Source organism: Grus americana, chromosome 17 (genome assembly GCF_028858705.1).
Source record: "Grus americana isolate bGruAme1 chromosome 17, bGruAme1.mat, whole genome shotgun sequence".
NCBI lineage: Eukaryota > Metazoa > Chordata > Aves > Gruiformes > Gruidae > Grus > Grus americana.
The window spans coordinates 11,768,428-11,794,096 of NC_072868.1; the positions used below are offsets into that span (position 1 = coordinate 11,768,428).

The 25,669-nt window shown below is 47.0% G+C and overlaps 1 long non-coding RNA gene across 1 annotated transcript in view; it reads right to left on the bottom strand.

Moving 5' to 3' along the window:
* The window catches only part of LOC129214239 (uncharacterized), a 29,012-nt gene extending 18,276 nt beyond the window's left edge, over positions 1-10,736 (bottom strand). The window contains exons 1-2 of the long non-coding RNA XR_008579638.1: positions 10,343-10,736; positions 10,061-10,219 (exon numbers count right to left, since the gene is read on the bottom strand). This is a non-coding gene — a long non-coding RNA (uncharacterized LOC129214239). The remainder of the gene's footprint in view (positions 1-10,060; positions 10,220-10,342) is intronic.
* Positions 10,737-25,669: the final 14,933 nt, after the last annotated feature.

Sequence of the window (25,669 nt, forward strand, 5' to 3'; positions counted from 1 at the left end):
CTTTTCCACTGCTGTTGCGGGAGCTGGATCACACGCCTGCAGTCTATAGCTACACGTACCGCGCGCGTATAGGGACCAGTTATATTGCATCCACAGGGACAGAAGCTACACGCACTGCCCACCTTCTGCAAGGTTAAGAGTGAAATCGCTGCATGAGATTCATTATTCTCTACTAACCTTAATCAAGTTGGTACCTTAAATTATTAAGACTTGGGGTTTTTTGGTAATTTGTTTATCCGAAGTAAACGCAAATATTAAATCAGAGCTTCGAATAATCTCACTGCCAGCAAATTAACCCATGGCATCCCAGAAGGGAAAACCAGTCTCTTCAACTCCTTGCGACACTTTGCTTCCCATGTTGCCGGCTCCCTCCCAACGCCTTCCTTCGCTCGCACCGAACAGCTTCAACAGCCAAAGGCCAAGTCCTGCCTCCAACGCCGGGTCACTTCCCATATTGGAAGAACTGCCCCGGCTGTCGCAGTGAACTTTATTCTTGATTGCTCTTAGGTCACTGGATTCCTGCTCCCGTAGCTTTATCCGACTCCCCAAATGCCAGGGTTGACTTGCCTATGTAAGGGCTTTGCAGGGACGACTCCCATCCTTACAGCTGCTGGGTGACTTCTGCGGTCGGTGGTCACGAGTCCTGCACCTCTTGGCTGCCCAGATGCCACCTAATCCGGTCCCACCAGAAGGGCAGCTGAGAATGAGCACTATTTATAGCAGTTGTTCCCCGGTCCCCCCGCACTCATCGGTCTGCCCAGGGCTTTTTTAGATAGTGGCACAGGTCCCAGCGCAGGCCGTATCTGGGCATGGCGAGGCGTTTACAGGCACGGCCCTGTGCCTCATGAAGGAAAAAAAAAAAAGGAAAAAAAAAAGGAAAACCCTGCATCTGTTCGAGATGTCAGTCGCCCTGCTTCCCCTGAGCCCCAGCGCGTAGCTTGCCTCCTGAGCACCACCAGCACCCGCTCCAACTGCTTAAACCTTTGGCTATTAAATTCTGCTTTATTCAAGACATATCTGTGTCCGAAAGCATTCCACTTGCACACACGGATATCCGCCATCAGCCTCTGCTCCTCCATACAGACTGCTTTGCAAAAATACAAACTAAACCAGGGATGCACGCTGATCCTGGTTAAACTGTGCCAGCAAAAATGCCTTCAGAGCATCACAGGGCACAGCAGTGGTCAGGAGGAGGAGGCAGCCCACGGGGATGCTGCTCCACCTGCCCATGCAGGTACCCACCAATTCTCTCGTGGTGGGGCAAGCCCGGGGGCCGCGCTGGCTTTGCACAACCTCCCTGGCGCCGGCAGAGCCAGCCGGCAATGCGGCACCATGCAGTATTGCGCCCAGACTGGCAACCAGCATCCTTGCGGCAGCAAGCAGCCCCATGGTGCTGGAGCATCTTGTGGACCCCATCACCCGGCTCACTCCTGCTTGGATATCCCCCAGGCATCCACGGCCCCGTGGGGGTCCCGTTTGGAGGTTCTGTCATGGCACCTCGCACCCTGTACTCACTCAGAGATGTTGGGGACTCCAGACAAGTCTTTGCATTTTGGCATGAGGACAGAGGGGGCACAGTACAGCCAGGTTGTGCTGTCTCCCCAAAACACATGCTGGGCATCACTGTGCAAGCCAACACCAAAGCAGGGAAGTCCTCACAAACCCAGAACCAGCTTGTCCTTGGGTAGTTGTGTCAGCCTGGCTTGGCCTCCTCCAGCTTTAGCCCTGTGGTGCAAGCAACAGCTTCAACAACAACTCCATGGAGGGCACCTACTCTGCCTCTGGGGGAAACTGAGGCAGAGGAGCTACACAACTCGTCTGCAAACCCAGTGAGCCGGCACTGGAGCCCGTGCCCTCAGCTCTCATCCTTGGAGTGCTGGGCTCCCCGCATCCCAGTGGGAAAGCATCTCGCAGCATTGCTGCCCGATTGGCCAAGGTCAAGAGCAACTTTAGCGTCAAGCGGGAAATGTTAAAGCTACCGTCTTCACATACTTAAATCAGCCCTGGGCTTTCAGGGGAGGGATCAGAGCTGAGGAGCGAGGATATTTCTCTTGCGAGGAACACACCACCCCCTCGCCCACAGTCACTGCTAAGTGCAAGATGTGGTGAAAGTCTTTAAAAATAGATATATTCCCAAGCAATTCATGCCGCTTGCATCTGGCAGGGCAAACCTAGCATGGAAACTCTTGCTTACTGACTAAAATGATCGTTAGCAGCTCAAGGCTCATGCAACCTTGACTCTCTCTTCCTCTCTTCAGGGCCTTCTCTTGTTCTTGGCCTAAACCAGTCCTGGGAAACACAAGGGAAGCCCTGCCCAGCTAGGCTGGTGTCAAAGGCAGGGAAAGATACTGCAGTGCAGTGCTGATCTCTTCTGCAATCGGACGTGCAGACTAGCCCGAATGCTGAGTCAGCACAATTTCTTTTTTGATTGGTTGATCTGAGTAACATACTTTCAATGTATGCTAAAGGGGCAGCAATTAATACATTTTCCCCCCTTTCTCCACCTTTCCAAACCACTTCGAATCAAATGCACAAATCTCACCCCCAAAGTCACTCTCTGGTCCTAAATATTCTGAGGCTCTTTCATTTTTAATTTAGGGCATTAAAAAAAAAAATTTGCAATCTAAGCGATGCTCACTTTGATCGACTTGTGCTGCTGCAGCTAAAATATCTGTCCTGCAGGTCAATCTAATCATGCTTAATAGCAGTTTATTCTTCAACGCAACATTTTTCACGTTGGGTCGACAGTTTTAAATGAGATTGCTGATGCACCCCTTTACTAATGCTTTTACCAGGGCCAGCACATCCCTTGAAATATTTGTGCAATAAAATGCTTTATTGCTCTTGATGAATGCACTATTAAACTTGAATTGCAAACATGCCCCCCCCCCTTTTATTTTTTTTTCAAAAGAGGGTACTGGAATTTATGGGACCACCTGTCTTCCAATATTAAGTAATAGTAACAACAGTAATAATAGATCATCAACATAACAAACGCACAAAACTAAAAAAAACCCCAAACCCGCGAGGGAAAACCGCATGGCACAAATCCGTGACTGTGCTCTTGTGTGCATGTGCAAAATATCCATCTTATACCTGGTGGTAGTTCCGCTTACATACGGAGAATTCATCTCGAGAACGGCTGGATTTTGTGAGGCATAGAATAGAAAAATTTAACTAATTTGGTCCACTGGATTTATGGCTTTTACAATTCTCAAAGCTCCTGTTTCTGCGCCTGGTACTGCACAGTCCTTGGTTCGTGGGATGGATGGGCGCACCTGAGCATCCCGGCGCTGCTGCACGGCAGCGGCTCCAGCACCGATGCTCCTCGCAGCATGCCCGCGACCGTGCTCAGAGCTGGGAGATCCTCACCAGTTTATAAAGAGCGAAAGAGAACTGGCTTAATTTTAGCTACCAAATAGGGTGGACTTAGTGCAACGTAACAGCCACAGTTTTAATCCAAATAGGTAAAAACGGGAAGAGGAGCTGCCAGGAAGCAAAAGAACGGCGCAAACTGGTTGCTGAAGGCCTGTGGCCATCATCCGCTCCCATCGACGCCAACAGCAAGGGGCTGCCGTGGCTCTGGGGGGGCCGCACATAAACTCCCCATTTTGGTTCTAACATCATCCAAGCCCCGGTGCCTCAGGACATGTGCCATGGCAAAGCCTTCCCTGCCACCTTCACTCCCATGCTGCGAGACAGCGCTCAGAATTATAGCTTTGAAAATATTTACATAAAAAATAAATCTGAGCACTTAGTGACTTCCTAAAGTTAGCAATTCCATGTGATTAACAAGCATATTAATTCAGAGAGGGGGGAAGGAGATAAAAATTGCATTAGGAATGCAGGTATCTACTGTAAATCAGACCACGAGCACCTTCACGAGAGCAACGCACAGTGGCACAGGAGTTTTAGTAAAACCTGTGCTGAGGAAAGAAAGAAAGGGAAGAGAAAAAAACAAAAGAAAAAAGAAAAAAGAAAAAAGAAAAAAGAAAAGAGAAAAGAGAAAAGAGGAAAGAGAAAAGAGAAAAGAGAAAAAAGAAAAAAGAGAAAAAAGAAAAGAAAAAAGAAAAAAGAAAAAAGAAAAAAGAAAAAAGAAAAAAGAAAAAAAAAAGAAAAAAGAAAAAAGAAAAGAGAAAAAAGAAAAAAGAAAAAAGAAAAAAAGGCAAGTAAGCAAGAAAAAGACAAGGAAAGAAGGAAGGAGAAGGAAAGGGAGAAGAGGTTGGAAAGGATGGAATTTTGTGTTATATCCAGAAGGTGCCAATTGTCCTCGTTTTTCATCCAGAAACTCAGGCTAACATCGGTGATTTACAAGGGAGCGAAACTGCAACCCCGCTTGGGCAGCAGAGCTTTCCTGCTTGTGCTCAGCTCGTTTCCCAGCGTCCAACAACATTTTATTTAAATCTGACCCCAAAATGTGGCTGGACCCCAGCGGCGTGAGGCCTCGGGGGCTGGGGACCATCCCCACGCAGGGTGGGTGCTGGCGGGGCTGGGTGCAGGGAACGCTGCATCCCTGCATCCCTGCTCCAAGAGACCCCGCCGCGGCCAGCCAGGAAAGCCCCAGCTTTCCAAGGCCTGGCATAACCAGAGCATCCCAAAACGCAAAAGGGACGATGTGCAGATCAGCCATCCTCCAGCGCAAACCCGGCCTTCCCAAAGCCACCTGGCAAAGGAAAGGCTCCTCCTCTGCTAGGAAGGGGCTCAGTGCTTCCCACGCCTCTGTCAGCCACGGTATTTACTTTAAACAATAAAAAAAAACCTCTTAATGAACACCAGCAAATCCTACACATAGGAAATCTCCCCGATAGCCCAGCCTGCCTTTTCTAACCCGCTATTCATGAGCGCCTGCTTACAGTTAAATCCCCTTCGGCGTACGTGTAACAAGTGATGACAGTGCTCGCCGTGAATAGAGCCAGATAAAGACTCCACAAAATCCAAACTCCAAGTCTCACCCGCTCCCGGTGCCCAGGGGAGGATACTGTGATGGGTAAGATCTGATTAATCTCAGCGCGGGATGCCGAGGCATCGCACCGACCAAACGATGCCTCAGGACCCTGGTAGCCACGTGAAGAGGAGCGTTGCGATTGCTGGGAAATCACTCAAAAGCAAAACGTGTTCTCAGCTGCCCCATGAAGATGGGAACATGAGTTTGGGGAGCTGGGGAGCGGCTTTCTGAGGAGTTCGGCTTTGCCCATCATTACAGGCATCAGAGAAGCGTGAGGATGTTTGGGGGTGAAAGCTTTACACCCTCGGATGGGACTCCCACCTACGCAGAACATTAAACTTGTATTTAAACCCAGTTTCTTTTATCTTGCCTCATTATTGTAGGATCCTGGAAAAATAGCCAACTATTTTACACTGGGAAAGGTTAAAAAAGAAAATGCAAAAGCCAGTGAAGGCTTCCAGAATTAAAGGAGCTAATTTTCTTATTTTCCTTTGGGAAAATAAGACCCCTATATTCAGAGCACTCTTCTGGCTTTAGCTGTGATCTGCTGACTCGGTGACTCGTCACACCGACAAGGAAGATCTCCTTCTCTCCAGTTTTAAGCACAAAAAGTTTTAACGTGGGAAAGATTCAATAAGCGGAGCTCGCACATTAATTTAAAGCTAAAACACTGCACGCCTGAGTCACAACTGTTGTATCATTTTTCTCTCTCCTCTCCCCTCACTCCATCTCCTTTTGTTTTTCCTAGATATAAAGATCACCCAGCTCTGTTTGCTATCTAGCCTTATTTTGGGGGAAAAAAAGGGTTGACGGGGAAGCAGGAAAAAGGAGCGATTGGCCTGCATCCCTGTTAAAACCCGGGAGTGGACAGCCAGCTTTCCTCTGGCATCGCCTTTCAAAGCCCATGCCGCAGTCAGCATATTGAATATTTAATGTCCTGATGAGCATTTCCACCTGCTGACACAGGCAAAGTGACAGAACAATACACGCGCTGGAACAAGATCATCAATTGACTCCCCAGTCGGTTTGCCAGGTCAGGCAGTTAAAAAAAAAAATAAAAAATTAAAATAATCTGTCTGTCTTTCTCCCCCGCTTTGCCCGGGGTCACACATTGCTCCTCTGAGAAGGGTTCCCACCTGAAATACATACTTCTTTACATTCCATAGCTTGCCAGGTTCATATGGGCATATAAAGAAGTATGTCTCTCAAGCAGGTAGTTTCAATATGCGCATTTATATGGTCACAGGAGGAAAAATAACGCTGATTTACAATTTACATCCCGAGAGTGAGTTACGGCTCAGTTTAAACCAGCAGACTTTCCTCCTGCCCAGCCCATGTGCAGAGACACACACACCCCCCAGCTCCTGCTGCTCGCTGGTAATCCCGGGCTTTGCCCTCGGCAGGTGATGGATTTTGGTCCCTGGGAAGAGGAACTGGATAATTCACCGGACACAAAGCGGCAGCGGTCCGGTGGCTGCCCTGGCAGGGGCTCTTTGTCACGTAAACCGCACAGAGTAAAAGCCAACCTCCCACTCCACCTAAAAAGTAGGTGTTTCATTCAAAATTGTAAACTTTCAGCAATTAAAAAGACCAAAACGTGGTTTAGTGGAAGGGATTTGCTTTATATGCATATAGATATAATTTTAGACAAAGCCATGTGGGGGAAAGTTAAATAGATATTATTTCCCAATTGTCTCCATCCTGCAATTTGGAAACAAAAAGCCAATTTGTTTTCGGAAAGCCAAAAATCAAATGGCCAGCTACTGATTTACAAACCGACACCGGGAAGGACTGCTCCATTTGCCCGAGTAAGAAAACTCATCAGCTCCAGACAAGCAATTGCTTTCATCAGTAAGTAGAGATTAAAGCATAGGAAGAAGAAAGCGTCTTACCTAGTGAATCCAATGATTTTTCCTCTGCTGGTCACTGTGAGTGAGACACTACCTCGCAGATAAGCAAACCCCAAAAGATAGCACATGCCTTTTGGGGAGTTCAGGGTGTTTAAAAAAAAAAAAAATTAAAAATTGCTTCTAATAAGGCATCCAGTTGAGCTCCACGCCGGCTAAGGGGTTTTGGGGAGACATCTGCAGATACGCAACATAAAAGGCAGCCAAAGCCAAGTGCCGGGAGCTCAGGCCAAAGTCTTTTTGAGTTATTCCCACAGCCCCCGTGGGATGCACACCCGTGCACACCGCCACGCTCTTGTGCACCCGTGGGGCTCAGCCCTGCGTGCAGCCGCTGGCTCTCCCCCTCTCCCTCGCCTCCTCGCAGCCGCGCTGAGCTTTAAAGCTCCCCGAACAATGTGGGCCGAGTGGCAGGGCTGCAAACGCCGCTCGGGCTGAATAGGAGACTATTATAGGCAGGATTTAGGCAGGGAGCGACGACGGAGGTCACGCCGGGCGCTGCCTGCTCGCTGCCTGCACGCTCAGCACGGCGAGCGGGGCGCGCTCACCTGCGCCTGCTGCCCCTCGCCACGCTGCTGCCGATCGATACCAATTTACAGGCAAATGCAGAATGGCTCCCTTCACGTTAATGAATTTTACCGTTTCTCACAGTCTTCTAATGAACCTTTTAAAGAGGGTTTAAGTAAACTTAGCAAGTGGCAAACTAAGCACTTTGGAATACGTAATTGCATCGATGCTTTTCCACTGCTTTTTAAAATATCACTGCCAGCCAGGGAGTAAATATTTCCCAGCTCCACATCGACTTCTACCACCACTGAAAAGCAAAGGCCGCACGGAGCCGGGGGGTAAATCCGCTGTGCTCGGCCCCAGCCCCAAAAATGGCTTTACACCACTCACGCAACACCGGTGCGTGCCTCGGTCCTGGCTCTGTGCAGCTCCCCTCCTCATGCCCTGAGTTTGTTGGCCTTTTTAACCATCATTATTTGTCTCATTTCAAGGCAAATTTCAACCTTTAGTTTGGATTAAGGGGAAGAGAGATGGAGCTGTGGCACCATTGTAATGCATGACTGCAGCGAAATTAAAGCAAAGGGAGAGCTGAAGAGTGTGAGGGAAAGTCTGAGTGCTTAAGATTCAAAAAAAAAAAAAAACCCAACAAAAATCAAAGTGCTGGTGGGGGGTTTTGCACTCCAAGGCACTCCGTGGTATTGAATTTCCTTCAGACTGACAACAGTAGGACAGCTACTGGACTTCTTGGACCATTAAACATCTGCAACTCATACCAATTTGCTTTCTTCAAGTGCATTTGGCGTAGGCTGTCCTGAACGGTCCCAAACTTCTGCAGATGAGCAGGACAGCAGCTGCTGGCCACTAAAATAGCACTATGTAAGAGCTAAAAAAATGACCTTTTACATCCTTACTAAAACGGAAGGCAATGACACAACCGCAGCAGCAAAGTTCATCCTGGAGATTTAAATTTGCTTTGAGGCTCTGTGTGGAAGCTCATGCTTTCCAGGGTTGCGCCTTTTGGTGGAGGAGCTGATAAATGGCCTGACGGTGCTTTTGATGGTGACGCCAGAGGCACCCTGTGACTCCCATCCTGCAGCTACCACCAAGAGAAAGTGGTGGTGGGCGAGCGTCATCCAACATCCTCGACCCACCTAGGCTCGCTGAGCTCCTGGGCTCGCTCTTAGCAGAAAAACATGCGCAATAAAAATGTGGCAGTTCTGGGGAGAAAAATGGACGGAGACCTGGAGAGTGCAGAGGCCAAGGGGCAAACAGAAGGGAAGGGAAGAGCCTGAGGTGTTGCCTGGAGGTGGAGGGGGAAGGAGGATGGTGGGAGGGATGGAAAGCAAGGTGCCGTATATTATATCCCTGCTCTGTGCCAGGCTCGAGGTGCTGCTCAGGTCCGGGTGGCAAAGTCGAGCTGGAGCTGTGCAGCACAAAACTTTGGGGACTTTGGAGACAGCCCATATTTAGGGCTGGGCGCTGGAGAAGGGAGAGGTAAGCGGGGCCGAGGCCGAGGCGTGTGCTCGCCCCAGCGTAGCCCACGGCAGCGGGGCTGGGCTGAGCGCAGGGCTCAGTCCTTGGGAGACACAGACACAACCATCCGCTCGAGAGAAACCCAGCAATTAAACTGACAGCACAAATCACAGATTTCTGCCTATACAATTACACACGATTGCTGAGTGTACGCTCTCTCCGGCACAGACATATACATGTATCCATACTCTAAACACAGCCTGGAGATGTGTTGTATTTGGATGATATGTTACACCTGCTTATATATAGCATTTATATACCTAAGTATAAAGATGTGTAAAATATACATATGCATGCTATAAAATGTACCTTAATTTGTGTGCATGTGTGTCTGTACCACAGTATCCATCTCACAAAACTGATTTCTAGATATTTATGTGACTAGGTATCACCACTATCATATAAAATATAATGACCATAGTCAACTCTGAGCTGCAGGAGCAATAACAGTCAATTGATGTACGAAGTGTAACCTGAATTCCAAACCCTTGCAGGGAAAACCTAACTTCTCCTCCTCGTATTCCCTTTCTGATTGTCCACAAACCAGGCGTCTGTAATTAACGCTCATTTCTCAGCATTTTAACAGTTAATCACCGCAGCATTGAGATCATTGCAAGTTAGGCTAAGTTTAACCACATTTCACCCTTTTGCTCTGGCTGGTATTAGCTCATAGCACTAGTTTGTTGCAAATAAATAAATAAAGCCCCAATCCCCCCAGGTGTCATTAGCCAGCCTGTGTCTGAATTAGGCATTTAAAGGCCGGTTTAACCTTGCAGAACGGTTGCATGTCAAAGTTCTAACATTTCAGTTCAGATTATTCTAGTGCACTGCTTGCTCTGCAGTTTGTTAGGGTGGTTTTTTTTTAAAAATGCGGAGTATGCCACAGCAGAACAAAAAAATAAAAGGGGGGGGGGGGGAAGGTCTCCTAACCCATCCACAGATTAAACACACACCCAGCACATCCCTGCACAGACACACACACGCGACACACACACACACACACATACATTTGCCGGATGCAAAAGCTCACATTTAAGTCCCTGGGTAAGTTGGATGGGCACTCAGTCCTGCATTGGCCAGAAAAAGTGTTTAAAAACAAGCTGAGCTGGTAGCGGTTAAAGGCAAGGCAGGGAGCAGAAGAGGGAAAGGAAAAAAAAAAAAAAAGACATACCAGTTAGGAGCTTCTGTTGCAGCAGAGGACTCACCAGAGCACTAGCTGAAAGCTGAATCAGCTTTCGAGAGTTAGGGATGCATAGAGGAGGGTCATGGAATCACAAGGTAATAATGCGCTTCATGCTGCAGCCGTCAGCCTTCTCCTTATAGCCAATCTCTAATGCAGGAAGGGAAAAAGAGAGCAGGCCCAGGAATGGTATTAGTCCTCACTTGGAGAAAAAAAAAAAAAAATTAAAAAAAAAATCATCAGGCAAACCCTCCCCTCCCCATCCACCCTTACCTCACCCCCTCCACCCAGCACCACTACAACTCCATCCCCGCTGCTGCATCGCGGCTTGGTGGGTGGGGGGGAGGAAGGCGGGAGGCAGCGCGGTACAGCGGGGGCTGAGCGGCGGAGCCTGAGCGGGGGGAGCGGGGCTCCGGGGAGCGCTGCCGGCGGCCGGCGAGGCAGGAGTTAAGGAGAAGCAACCTTGCCCGCCCGGATTGCAGCACACCTTGATGCGAAAGGGCTGCGCCTGCAGAAGTGCCCGCGTCCCCCACCCCCCCCACCCCCCCCCAGCTTATCCTCCTCGCCCCCCCCCCCCGCTCCCGGGGGTCAGCCCGGGCTGGGGGTCAGGCTGCCAGGAGGGATGCACACACGCACACCCCGGCGGGGGGAGAGGGGGGCTGGCGGAGGGGAGGGGGAAGCGCTGGTCAGAAAGCGAGTCCACCTTTCCAGTGCTTATATACCCAGGGAAGCATCCGAAACACGCACTCCCGGGCGAGTGGCCCCTTCTCGTGCTCTTCCCTCCCTGACCATATTTAGTCAACCACGGCAAAAAATAGCCTGTCAGCTGGAGGCTGCTGAGCAGTATTTGGAGTTCAATCGCTCCTCGCAGCCCATTGACTACTGGTCCTGCAGGGTCCTGACTCTGCCTTTTTTTTCCCCTCTGCTATTTTTAGCTAGGCCAAATAAAGAGGGAGCTCATCTTACTACTCTCCGCCGGCCCGAGGTTTCGCGGGGCCCTGGCTATGTTTGGTAAGAGCCGGTGTTGGGAGATGTGGAACGGAGACCTTGTCCGTGCCGGAAGACCTTTGGCTTCCTCCTGCATTTATTCTTTTCCTCTCTTTTTCTTTCTTTCATTTGCATTTCTTCTTCCATGGTAGAAAGGTATCCAGGCGAGATGGGGAAAAAGCTCAAGGGATCCTGATTTTCAACTTTACACAGGGAAGAACCAGGATTCAAAGACCTCATGCTGGGGCCAAGTCCCTCACCACGAGGTCCTGGGCACACCATTGTTCGGCCACATCTGTTCTCCTGTGTCTCCAAAGGTGCTGAAGGCTGGGAGGGTGTTGGACCTTCTGCCCTACATGGGAAGCACTGGGAAGCCCCACTGCCAGCCAGGGAAACCCCTCCTGCTATGGTGGGTCAATCTGGGTCACCAACACAGCAGTGTGTCCTGGGACTTGAGGTCATGGGAGCTCTCCAAACTCCAAAGCTTTGTCTGGTGGTACCCTGAGGAGGGACGATTTCAACAGCACAGGCACTGCCCTTTGCTTGCACCCAGAGAAGAGGTGAACCACTCTAGAAACTTGTGTTAGACCTGGTTTCAAAGTAAAGATGTCCAGGACACCAGAGCCCTGGGGAGGTCACCTTGGGAGAGTGGATAAATTTTGATAGATGTGGCATTGGCCACATTCAGCCAACCTGTCCTGCTTGTTTGCAGCAGACCACCCTGGAGCATCTCCTGAATCCAACAGCCCCCCCGCCCCCGTCCACACCAGGTCTCCACACCGTGCCACCTCGTTGATGCTCAGCCAGAAGAACCATGACACCTCCTCGCACCCCAAGGACACCTCATGCTGCCGACAGACCACCGCCATGGGCAGGCTTTGGGGGGGGTCAGGGCTGGAGGGACCGGTGTCTGCCAACGCATGCTTTGGTGGTGGCGGCTGAATGTGGAGCCAGGGTGGGAACTTTGCATGAACCCCAAAGAGGTGCCCAACACCCTCTGCTCCCATCAGCCATCCATGAACGTGGAAAAATGTGTGACGGAGACACTCACCCATGGGGTCGGTGCACTGCTGTGCAGAGACCCTGCAGCGCCAATCCCGATGGATACCTCCCCTTACGACATCCATGTAAGACCATCAGGCAACACTCCTCTAAGGTTGTCATACTTGTTGGGAGCTGATAGCAAGTCATCTAAGGACAGGAAATGCCTGCAGGAATGACCCCACAGTGCCACAAGGTGGGAAGGGCTCCCAGGAGGTCCCAGCGGTGCTTCCCCATGCCCTGATGTCTGAGCGCCCCAGCTCCGAGGACGATGCCAGAAATAGCCGCTACGGCTGACGCGTCTGCTCTCTATCCTGGGCTGCTTTGGCTTTTTCTCTGTCTCAGCCAACAGGTCTGCTGAACCTGCACTGGGAACTTTCCCTCTGCCCCCCTGTCCTGAGGACAGGCTGTTCCACACTGTCACCATTTGGATAGCCCAGGATGGGGTGTGTGACAGCAAAACCATGAAGTCTGGTGTCCCTGAGGTGCCAGAGCCATCTCTGCAGTGGCCGCAACATAGAGCAGCCCTCAGTCTGACCCCAGGGACCAAACCTGCCACCCCCCATGGGACTGGCGGTAGGAAGAGAGCCTGTAGGAGTGCTTCTCCCCCCTCCCCACTCCTCTGCCCCAACATGGTCCTTGTGACCACCAATGTCCCCTTTGCACCTTCAGCTTATTTTCCTGCAGAACAGCTGGGAATTTCCTGCAGTGGCATAAACCGCATGCATGGCTTTTTCTCCTTCTCTTTTCCATCACTGCAGGGATGTCCAAGCTACTCCCCCTTGGGCATCAGCCAGGACTTTCAATGCTTTCCCAGCCCATGCCCTTTCAATAACTGAAGCCATGGAAGCCCTTCTCCACCCAGGCTCACCCCAGGGCCACCCCAAATTCATCCAGGAAAGCCTTTACTCAAAACACCATCCCAGCCAGCACAGGGGGAGTTCATTGTCTGTTACCCTCCTGGGAGCATCTTGGGGTTTTTGAGAACCCGAGTGCTGAAAGCGACAGGTTCTCATGCTATTTTCAGCCCCACCCGAAATCACAGTCCCTGGAGGGAGCAGCTCCCCATGCCCCGGCAGGACCCTGCACCAGCGGCAGGGGAGCTGTTAAGAGCCACTCGCTATCGCAGGCGCAATCGTGCCCTTCTTTGGATTGAGTGAGTTGTTATCACATCCCTGACAGGTTCCCCAGGGTTGAGAATCCATCCCGACACCAAGATATGTTGGGAACAGGAGCAAACTATAAACGGAGATGAACCAAAAGCAAATCTCTGAGATGTGAATTAAGAGATTGTTTAAAACCCAAACCTGATTTTTGCACACAGATTTCTTCCCTTCACTAATTGATTTACACCACGCTCACCCTTGAGCTTGCAGGGACTAAAATATCTGCGTTCCTCTCCAAAATGCATGGCATGTTTTTATCAGGACTTGGTCTGGAGCTTGCTCCATGCGGTGATAATGCTGGGAGACTGGCATGCAGAGAGTGCCAGGAGAGATTGGTCCTGAATGTGCAACCACCACAGACTGCTAAACTTTATATATATATATATGTATTTGCATACACCCATACATATATACACATACATATATATGCATGTGCGTATGTAATAATAATGTATGTATGTGTGCACATAATAATTCTGCATTAAAGCTCCTTTAACCAAAGAAACCAGAGGAAGATGTGCGGCAGACTGCAAAACTGAACCAGTTCAAAATGTTATGTGAGAGATTGCAACACTCCAAACAAAATGCAAGATGTTACTTTAAAAGAAGCAGGCTTGGGCTTTTGAATTTATGTAACCTAAACTGATTTTGTCTGTTTGAAATTGTTGTTGCGTGTTGGGAATCTCAAAGAGGCGAGGAGCAAAGCTGCAGACGTTTCCTTTGGAGTCCAAGATTACAAGCCCCTTTACTTCTCCTTGCAGCTCCAAAGCTGTTAATGGTTTGCTTCATTTTATTAACAGCAGACAAGAAAAAAAAAAAATTCCTCCTCAGAGCATGTGTGAGGTGACAAGTTGGATAATAACAGCTCCTTTGGAAGCTTTTATAGTACATTAGGCAAACATAGTGGATGTTTATAGACTTTTAAAAATGCTGATTATATAAAAATGCATTTATAGCCTTCTAAAATACCAAGCTACTGTAATATAAATATTTCCAATAATAAAAAACCTAAAAATGCAGATTATTGACCCAATTGGAGCATTTTTTGGTATTGATTTCTGGGTTTCTTTGGGCCAAAATCTGATCTTGAACCAAAAGCCTGGGCAGTACCCTGTGATAAGAGTCAGGTCAATCAGGTTTTCGCATCCTGCAGAAGATGCTGCGCTTTCCTGGCATGACGCCAAACTGACTGACCCGTGCACCCCATTCACCCTCCCAGCACCCCCAAACACCTCCAGCTCAAGGGAGCTCCTGGGCAGGAGGGCATCCCCAGCTGGGCATCTCCCAGCAACCTGCTGGCCCAGCCACCTTCCCACTTCGCTGGTGGTGAGGAGGCTCTTGGTCACCCAGTGGTTGGTCTTCCTCTGTTCTCCATAAGAACTTCTATGAATAATTAATTTTTTATTGGCATAGAAGCTTGAATGGGGCTCTGTCCTGTTCCTAGCTGATAAGGTTGCTGCGGATGTGCCTTCTCTCTTTTTTGTTTCTTTTTCTTGCTTTGACCTGAAATTCCATCACTGGGTAGAATTAGCTTTTGCCCATGGCAGTTGTCTCAAGACAGATAAATTCTTGCCAAAAATTAAGGCCTCAACAAATTGGCACATCTCTACCAACAAACATATACCCCAAACACCTAGTGAAGGGATGAGTTATTTTGTATTTTATAAAAGCAAATCTTTTCCTGGCTTTGTCTTTTATTAATGGCTGGGGAAGATCAACTCCGGGCTTTGAAGCTGCCTGCAAAGTCCCCTAAGTCAGCATGAGATCTGGTTTTTACATCACACAACTAGAACACCTGATAAATAGTTTGGCCCAAAAGAAGAGTGTTTATTTCAATTTCACCTTCCTGAAGCTAATTTTCTTCCTTTTGATAATTTAAGATTTTTTTTTTAATAAAAAGCACCTTTTTTTTTTTTTGTGCGAGGTCCCACCTCTCCATCAGCTGAGCCCATTGCAAAATTTCACATTACTTTAGAAAATTCTGTCCCCACCAGCGAGGACCAATCGAGAGAAGCAGCTGCCTGTGGCTCTCCCACCACGATGAAAGCAGCAATTGCATCACCATTTTGCAACGTAATGGTACTTAAAAACACGCATCTCCTACCTTCTCCCAGAGACCAACCACAGCCTTTTCCACTGTACATGGACACAACATGTCTGTGTGACGTATGATTCATGTGTTATGATGCAAACGGTGCTTTTTTTTTCCCCCTGAAGCTTTTTCCTTTCGTTTGGTGTTTCTGGCAAGAGAAAGAAAATAATTTTTTTTTCAAAACTAACGACAAACAGAAGCAGCGTCTATTGATAGCACGCTACTAACACCCTCCCCTCTCAAAATCCTGACGTGGGAGACAGTGGTTGACGCTCTCCCTTTTTTAATTGGGAAACTGAGGCAGGAGAAGGGGTTGCTTTTCCTGGGGAGCGAGGGCTGCCAGGACAGCCCAGGCTGCTTCCCCGCATCTTCCCACTGAGCTCAGCCACCTCCGGGGCTTATCAGCCTCTCGCTGTTGGCGGATGAAACGGTGACATTAGAGATAACTTAGCCAATTACCCACCAGCCGACTTGAGTTCATTCACATGTTGCGAGCTTTTTTTTGTTCAGCAAGATGTAAGGGTTGGGTTTTTCTTCGACTTTTCAGAAGTTGTGAAATACAGCCATCGGATGCCATCGTAACGATGAAATACGGCTGTTTCACTGGCTGGCTGGGAGATTTTTGGTATCTCTGTATGCACATATACTCAAAACCAGCACGTTGTTTCTGCAGTTTGTGTGTGTAATATAACGCTCTTCGTTTTGGAAGATATTTCTCTGAAGACACTAACCACCTCACCTCCGAACACAAATGTTTTTCAATTATTAGAGGGGGTTTTTTCCTGCATTGTTGGAGCAATATTAACAATGGGCAAAAATGCAGCAGAACAAAAGATTTTCGTAGCAGTCTATCTGTTTAAGTATTTATAAAGCACCAATCTCTCAGGTACCTGGCTCTTACTGTGGTTTTAAAAGATTATTATGCTATCATACTATAAAGGAAAGAACAAAGGACAACTCATAAATTTAACCAAAACCCCCCATATTTTCCAGTCTGTGTGATCTCTCTGAAACCTGGGATCTTCTTTTGTGTCAGGGACATTTATGTCTTCTCCGATGTCCTTCCAACAATAAGTGTTCCAGCAACAGAGATCACATTATATACTGTGGTTTTGTTTGTGGCAGAACAAAATTAAATGAGTACATAAATTACTCTGCTCCTGGAATAAAGAAACAAGCAAAAGAGCATTTTTTTAAAGTGGCGGCTTTTTTTTTTTTTTTTTCTGATGGGATGAGTTAGATTTCCTGAAACCATGTGCAAATTAAAAAGTTCACAGTTCAGGCTTATTGTGAAAGCTAAATCTCAGTCTCATTTTGAGAGGCGGCGTATTTAGGAAGACACATTTGGATTTCTATAAGAACTTGTAATTGGTTTCCCACATCTTTCTTGAGTGAGCACGCCTCCCGCTCCCTCCCAGATTAACATTGGTGGTGCTTAACAGCAAAAAGGACACTCATGGTTTGGTGCACGCTACAGAAATATCTCCTGACGTTGATGGAGCACTGCAGCATTCTTCTGCGAAGACCCGCTACTTTGAATAACTCATACCCAAAATGCAGCAGTGCCCTTTGGATCCCCAAATGCAGCCTGCTGAGGGGTACCATCCTCAACGAGGTTTTGAGGAGCAAGAAGAGCTTCCTTGGAGGGATGAGGGCTGCGGCAGGGACACCAGTGGAGATGGTCCAAGTCCCCTTGAGCACCTCCACACCCCCCTACTGAGCAGGAACCTGCTCTCATGTTTCTTATCAGGCTCGTCCACTGCAAATCTCAGGCCAGGAGTCAGACTCCTGGGGTCACTGCTGATGGCTGGCCAGAGCCAGGGCTGTACCAGACTGGTTTGAGAGCAGAGGAACTGGGGGAGGATGGGAGAGAGACCGGATCAGGAACTAACACGAGAAAGATGCAGGCTGGTGGGAAAAACAAAGTGCTGGAAGGACTCTGCACTTTTTTGCTCAAACACATCTTTTCCGTGCGTACAGGATAAGGTAACAAGATGCATGATTTATTTTGCACAGAGAAAGCAGCTGTTCAGAGGAAGTGCGGGAGTTTTTAGGCAATCATGTTCAGTTCCTGAGGAGTCCCATTTACAAATGCTCACTGCTTCATTTTACCCCCTCCCTGCCTCTCGTTTCCCTCCGGTTATGTCCCCATCAGGCTGTGCTGCACGGATGGATGCTTTAGGCTCTCTCTCAGTCTTTACTTCTGCCTACATTTCAGTTCCCTGAAGTTCTCAGGAGTGCCTGGGTTTGAGGGTCACCCCACCACCTTTATCTAATATATGAGACTGTTTCTGAGTTTCTGACGATGTCTGAGCCAAGGAAATCCTGCAGTACTGTGTCGAGGGTGTTAAAAACAAACAGCCCACTGCAGCCAGAGGCGTCAGTGAGGCTCTGCTGCCCGCCGAGGAGCAGGCGAGATGTCCTTCAAGGACCTGTGCCAGCAACTTTGTGCCCTATGCTCTGCTGAGCCAAGCCCTTGCTCAGATCAACCACTCTCTACAACTTCAGCTTTCCTGCGAGGTCTGTGTTCCCCTCCCAAAATGCATTATGCAGGGCTTGTACTGCTGGATGGGGTCAACCTCATCCATAAGGTTAATATCTCATCCTTTTTTGTCCAGGGTTGGGAATGAAACCACATCACTTCCAGATACGGTGTTGGTGGTGCGGAGATCACCAGCGCACCAGGGCTTGAGGCTCGAGAGTCGCCCTGGGAAGCACGGCACGTTCCCACAGTCCTTCTGCAGAATTTCTAAGCGATCTGGAATTAACTGTTCTCCTGCAAGTAACTCACTAATAGATGTGATTAGCAATTAGGAAAAACATTATTATCTGTCACATGGGATTGAAGAAATATTCATTGCAAGCCTGTGTGTGACAGCAGTAAGAAAGGGGTCCAGGAAGGCTAGGAAAATATCAGTAAGACAATGTTAAGGAGGTTATCATATGGAAAGACATAAAGATGGGCGAGGAAGCCGACAAGATGATCCATGAAAGATGGTTATGAACAGCAGTGCCAGCCAGCAGAGTGTGCACCGTGTTGCACTTACAGGAGAAGGTAATTTATCATCAGATATGGGTAAAAGTTCTTCTGAAAGATCCAAGAATCCTTTGATAAGTCAGGAAAAAAAGTCAACAAAAAACCCATAGGTGAAGCAGTGAGCAAAAATAATTTAGCAAACAAGGTGCTCTGTACTCATCGTGATAGTTCAAAAATGTGCTGTTCTTAATCTCTGCCTTGTGCAAAGCCTTCCACACTGGTCTGAAGTGCCTGAGGAGCTTTTAATGTAGTCCCTGCCCCTGCCAGACTTTCAACGGCAATTAGGCACCAACCCATGCAGACAGATAGGTGCTTGGTACCATTTCCAAAAGCACAAGCAGTGAATTAGATGCTTACTTATGGCAAAGCACTTCTGAAATTCAACTGAACTTACTCCCACATCTTAAGAGACCCAAGTACCTTTGGAAATTTGCTCCTTCCAGGCACACTGCTGTGCCTCCAGCTAAGCACGATGTACGTGAACTACTTGTGACCAAGCCAGTTCTGGAAAAGCCATGTCAGAGATGTCATGTTGAGAGATGGTCAGATGGCATCTAGACCACACCTAGAACCTGGTCAGATAGCTCCAACTGGAGCTTTCCCAGACTACTGGGACACAACAGCTTGATGGGAGCAATTTTGTGCTTGCTACATTTCAAACTTACAGCCACAGCCTTAGTTCCTTTTCCCGAAAAAATATGGAGCCAATATAAGGGAAAGTAAATGATATTTTTTTTATTCAAGCTGCAAAAGTTAGGTTAGTTTTTCATGCTCAGTCTGCATCAGGATGCAATATAGTCAAGAATAACTAATTTCCTCTTGGGATTGTTGGAATAATTGGAGCACAGGCTGCTCTTTAGGAAGGGCACAAGTAACCCTTAGCCATGTTCTGACTGAAAAGGCTCATCTCATCTAAAATTGTAAAGAAATTCCCTTCTGAAGCACATCTGGAAATGAAGGCTGTGATGCAAATCTTGTTAAACCGACTGGCATTGGAGCCAAACCTAAGTTGGTTTTTTGTTAGGACATACTCCTCATGAGTTATGAGCTTACCGTGGCTCCAACAAGCTTTTGCCCATTCCTTTCGGTCATGCTTCTCTATTTATTTAACATTAGCCAATTTATTCAAGTGTAAGTTAAGAACCAGTGGATTATAATAAATATTTATTGAAGTTTAACAAATCTGTAGGACCTGTATGTATATTAATCTTCATTATAAGTGCTGTCATTTGCCACTTAACCTACAGTAGCTGTCTTCCAAATTTATTATATTAAATACATATTTGAGATTACTAATTTACAGCTTTAGCAGAATACATTTATGTCACATCCCATATTCCCTGCCTTTTCAGGTTCCTTATGGAGAATCTCTTAGGAACCAGCCAACACGCCCCAAAGCTGGCAGTGAGATGAACATTGTGAAAAGTCCACCGACCACCTTGTAAACCAGGAGTCCTGAAAGAAGCAAACCCAAAACCTGTGGAGGAGACTGCTAAAGCCAAAGGTCTCCTTGGAGGTTGAAGCATGGAGCAGATGCCGCAGCCTTCTCCTTCATGAGGCCACCAGGAGTCCATGCCTTTGCCTCAGCCACATGTTTTGCTGCAGCCTGCTAGAAGTCAATGACCTTCTATCTGCTACTCCTCCCATGAATGTGGTTGAATTTGGCTTTCAGGTTCAAAACTTACTTAAATGCCCACAGATCATGAAGGCCTAATCTACCTTCCTTTAGGAATCCATGTCAAGAAGCCTGAAGGTCCTGATCCAAAACTCACTGCAGTGAATAAAAGGCTCCTTTTGACGCCATTGACACAGACCCAGATTTTCCAAGAAGTCCAGCCACTAAGAGCACCTGTGACTTTTGCACACGTCTGACTTGGGGCTGCAATGTTTCAAGCAAGCACTGGATTTCTCCTTGATTTTTGCGCTCGAATCGAGCGTGCACCACAGTGCGTGTGCAATGAGGTGTGTGCCCATTCGAAGGTAGAGGTGAGGTGTGTTGTTCTGCAGTAATGGCGTGGTAACTCCATTAGAAATAATGGTAATTATATTGTGACTCACCTTAACGCTACCACATTATATCCTAATGACTGTTCAGTTAATTCATTTTTATTGGCTGTGTCTTGGAATGAAGCTTTGGAGTGTGCTGCTAATGCATTGGAAATTAAGAGCGGACATGGACCCGTGGGGTGATTTGTACCCAGCTGCATACTGGGGCTCCTGCCTATAGCAAAGAGATTGCGAAATCAAGAGGGATTTATACAAGGAATAGGAAATGCAACCTCACTATGGGTCAGTCAGTAACGTCACCCTTGTTGAGAGGCAGCGGGAAATACAAACAGGGTTAGGGTGCAAAGAGCTGCCTGGAAAACTCAAGTAGGTGTCGTCGGATGCAGGAAAGGTAGAGCAGCAAATGAATCGTTGCCAGTTATGTAGGGGATAGTGACTGGGGGAGACACACTGGCATCACCAAGAGAAATTGCCTAGGTCTGCCCGAGCTGCAGCCCCAGGCTGCCTGCTAGGACCTTCTTCGTTAGCCTTTCGCTAATGAGAGATAACAACCAGGCTCTTGGCTGAAGCTGGAGCTGGAGCCTTCCCTCCTGCCCCTTTGTTTACAAGGAAAGGGCTCCTTTTGTCTGTTGTCTTTGTGGTTCATTATGACCGTAATTTATTTGGGGACAGCGTTTTTGCAAGGTGCAAATTACCTTCCTCCAGGGAGGACCTGGCTTCAGAGCAGAGTCTCCACCATTCAGGTTTGCAGCTCTCCAGCCATCCAGACTTATCACCGCAGGTATTTTTAGAAAGTCGTTCTGAAGCAGTAATTTCATCTAGTGATTTTATCTTCTGCCTTTTAGCAAATATTGTTATTTTTTTCCCCTGCTGTTTTAGATGGTGACAGGTTTTAATGTCAACATCAAATTACCCCATATTTCTCAGCGCAGTTCCTGAGCCAGGACCTCTGCTGACACACGGAGTCACGCTGGTTGTCATTCTCAGCAGAGGGACCAAGACCGTGTGAGCCTGGACGAATAAATTTCCTTCTTCCCTTTAGAGGTGGTCCCTCGAGACCATTTTTTCAAGCAGAGGGATTTTCTACTCTGCAGGACAAACAGTGCCATTCATAGAAAAAATATGTTAATGGAAGGGAGCTTCATGCCAGAATCTCTCTGCGTGTGTATCAGCCTCAGCAGCAATGACAGTGCAGCTCCAGCAACAGGCTGCTTCAGCTAGCCAGGCTTGGAAGCTGCAAACAGAGAAATTACTGTATTTCTACAGACCCTAACAAAATTCCTTTTCTTTCTTTTTTTGATGTAGATCTTTTGTTTTCATATTTATTTAATTGCAGGCATCAAATTTACAAGGGCACAGTGTCATTTTCCTCTTAAAAAAAAAAAAAAAAAAAGGACATCCGGATTTCAAATAACTATACCATTTAATAACAGCTATTTTGAGGTAGGTCAAACCTGTGGCCCGAAAACCCTTGACAGTGTTCCTTTGATATATTCCATTAGCCAACAAAGGGTTTGATGTAAACTGACATATATCTTTTAAAAGAGCAAACTGGATTGCAACAGCTGATAATCTCATTTTGTTGAAGGACTTCTATCACGTTACCTTTAGCTGGAGGCTGAGGTCTCCAGCAGCAGCTTGGGGAGGAGCTCTGCTCTGGGATGGGTTGGAAAATGGACACCTTGCCAAGCCCAGCAGCCACATCTCACGGGGCAGCAAAGTGTAGCGATGCTTTTGAAATCCCTGCAGAGAAAGTAAACAAGTCACCCAGCTAGGAGCTCATTTAACTCAACATAGCTTAATTCTCTTCTTATTGGTGAGAACAGCACCTGGAGGCAGTCACAGGCAACTCAGGAAAGACTAGGTTAGTTTTCTCTGCAAGGTCAAAGAGAGCTAAGCAGGTGAGACTGTTCCCCTGCACCACAGCTCCATCCAGGCGGCATGAGGGGTGAACCAGCCCTGACGGGGTGGTGCAGACGTTGTAGGTGGCCAAGTCGTGATGAACTTCTGACAGCAAGCTTATCCTGCACCTGCCCAACCCTGCCACCCATCCGTCTTCCTGGTGCTGCTGTGAGCAATGTGTCTTGGTGTGGCTTTCCCCATGCAGGAAGGTGCCCTGATGGAGGCAGGGAGGACTGGGGACATCGTTGGTCCTCCCAGAAGTCTTGAAGTCAGCAGGTACCACTGTTGGCAGTGACAACTCCTTACTCCACGAGGGCCCTTGTACCACTGTGAAGTGGTTTTCATGCTACCAATGGGACAGGCACCTTGGTCCTGGAGCCTTTTTCCAGTCCTTGGAGCTCTATTAACAAATAATTTTGTCCAACATGTCCTAAAGGTATTAGGTACATTTACTGTTCTGCCAAATAGCTGGTTCTTTCTGGTTTGGCACACAGCATCTCATTCAGGAGAGAAGATAATGGTCTGGCTCAATAGCTGATCTATTTTCTACCCAATGATGTTTTCCCTTTTTGAAAATTGATGATCGATCAGTTACATTAAGGATCACCAGGTGTAATATGTTTACCACATATTATATTTATTCCAGTGTGGGAGGAATGCATTAGGCTTCATATCATTCAAAGGGGATATTTCTGATGTAAAACTGTGCTGTATTAATGAGGCTACCCATCAAAGTGGATGGGTCAAATTAAAATAGAACAAATTGCAGACTCCTGCTTAAAAGTCACACTGGAACCTCCAGCCTACATTATCTGTACAATTCAAACTGAGCCCATTTTTGGCACAGACATGTTTACATTCTTATTGGAAAATATATTAAACTGTATTTAATTATATTCATGTAAAAAGCTGTTTCTTTTTTTTTTTTTCCTTGATGCCACCCAAGACAACTGAACCTCGAGCTCAGGGCTTTAAGATACTACTGTAATGCAAATACTGATATTATCTCTGAAAGATAGGTCTGGGCATGGAAGCAAAGCCTTTTCTCTTTTCCAAAAGAATCATGGTGATTTAGGAATCATTTCACCTCCTTTTGTTACATTTCAAGTTTTACATTGTATTTTAATAAGTCTGTCATACTGTACAGACAAAAGGATGTTCAGCTTCTACTGTAATTAAAGAAAATCACTGCAATGGATAACATCAACTCAGATTTCAATGATCTTGCTCTCCCCACTCCAAACTCTGCTGCTCCTTGCATACTGAACTGAAATAAAGCCAGTCTCCAGGCTGCTGCTCTCAAGGAGAATCCGTCTCCCCCAACTTCAGCTTCTAAAGACGGGCGCTAAGTCAATCATTCAGAGTCTCACAGTAGAATAATTTGTCCCATGCTAGCTTAGCCACCTGTGTTAAGCCTATTAATTTCTTCTGCACTAGCTCTGGGAGCAAACTGGGCAGGAGGCTGGTAACATGTCTCCAGAAATGGAAGAACTATCACTTTGATGTATCCCAAGAAAATCCCACAGGAGAATTATGCTTTTGGTGCTCCCATTAGCATCCCTGGCCAGCATCCAGAATTTCTCCTGGAATTTCAAGCTGCAATTGGCTTGTTAGACCAGACCCACTCCTGTCTACAACCACCATCACCTGGTCAGAGCATCCCCCTGCAGATGTGGAGGTGTGCTATATTTCATAGATTTAAAGAGCCAGCAGAGCTTTCCTTTAAGATTTTATTTCTTTCTCTCCCTTAGACGAGTTAGTTGTGGAAAAAATCACTTACAGTTAAAGTTAGACCATTGGAAACCGTGAATATTTTATTGTTCTTTGTGCAAGAAAGGAATTAAAGAAATGGATTTGGCCTTGATTTTTTCATTTGAACTTCTCTGCTTGAGCTGCACTTTTCTATTACCTCTGCGACTCTGCCTTCGTTATGTTATTAAAAGAAAAGTAATTTATGATTGCCAGTCTTGCAGTCTCTAATTATTTCTGGCTGTGCATCACAATTATTAGCTTGAGCATCCACATTTTTTCTAACAGGATGAAAGACATTCAACCTCTTTTGGGTGAGTTACTCCTGGATAGCCATGCATCTATCCTTGCAAGCCGCTGTGTTCGGTCAATAATGACGCTTTCCCAGCTTGATATGCTGTTTACACTTGGTGCAAGCCAAACCATTGGATTTACAGTGAAGATGAACCAAAGCCATGGGTTACTCGAGGCTTGGGTTTAGTACCTGGGTGTACGAAAGCATCCTGCACTGTTCGTAGTCTCATTCAAGACCAGGCAATAAAATGCCACTCAGCATGAACTAGAATATTGACATATCACTGCCGTTCTCCTTTTTTTCCCCTGGATTGCACTGGTTTTCCATTTACTTCTGGCAGGTAATGAAGACATCCGTTCTCATCCCAGTAGCTCTCTGCAACTTGCTTTCTGAGAAATAGAATGGCACTATTTCGGCGATTTTGATCAACTGAGAAAATACCGCCCTGTATTTATGGAGGTCAGGACAGTCATTATATTCAGGACATTTCTATGAAAAGTACCGAGGAATGGAGGATGAATGGGAAAATCTGATTTCTGAAATGAGTTCAGATACCCCGGAGATGTTTCACAGGTGAATCTTGGGTAAGAATATCTCAAGCAGAAATGCCCTGGCCCGGTGTAGTGCTTGTGAAAAACAGCAAAATTCAAAAAAGGCTGGGGAAACCCCTGCCTTTCAGAGCAGAAACCCTAAAGCCACTGGGGAAACTCATTTTGTGTTGGTGAGCGTGCTTTCTCAGCCCCCCAGCCCCTCTGCTGAATTGCACTGGAGTAAAAGCCTAGGATGTGCTCTGCTGAAGTCCATAGTTTACCTGTATCAATCATTTCCCCATGTACCAGCACAAAAATATGCTACCTGGCCCAAATACAGCAATCAAAGTGCTTCATGCCAAACAACACATCTCCGTGAGTGAAGCCAGGTTGGACTGCTTTTTGGGTCCAACCTCTCACTTTTCTGTAACAAGACCATTTGTCTATAAAGCACATCTCCTTTTTATCATCTCTAAGATAACCTTTATGGGAGGTGTAACTACATGCAAAGGAAGGAGGGGGAAAAATCTTTAAGTATTTTGCATTTATAGTTATATGTAGCTTTATTGCATAGTGAGTAAAAATCCATGCTGATTATGTCATTGCTGAGGAAATCAGGTGCCAAAAATATTTTTTTTTTATTTCATCTGAGCAATAATCATTTTCTGCCTGAACAGTAGACCCAGTTATTGTTTCTTCCCTTATGTTTTCATTAATTAGAAGGAAGTGGAGAGGTAACAAACGACTCCCTGGATGCTGAAGTGTACATTTTTCACTGTCAGGTTATAAGAGGC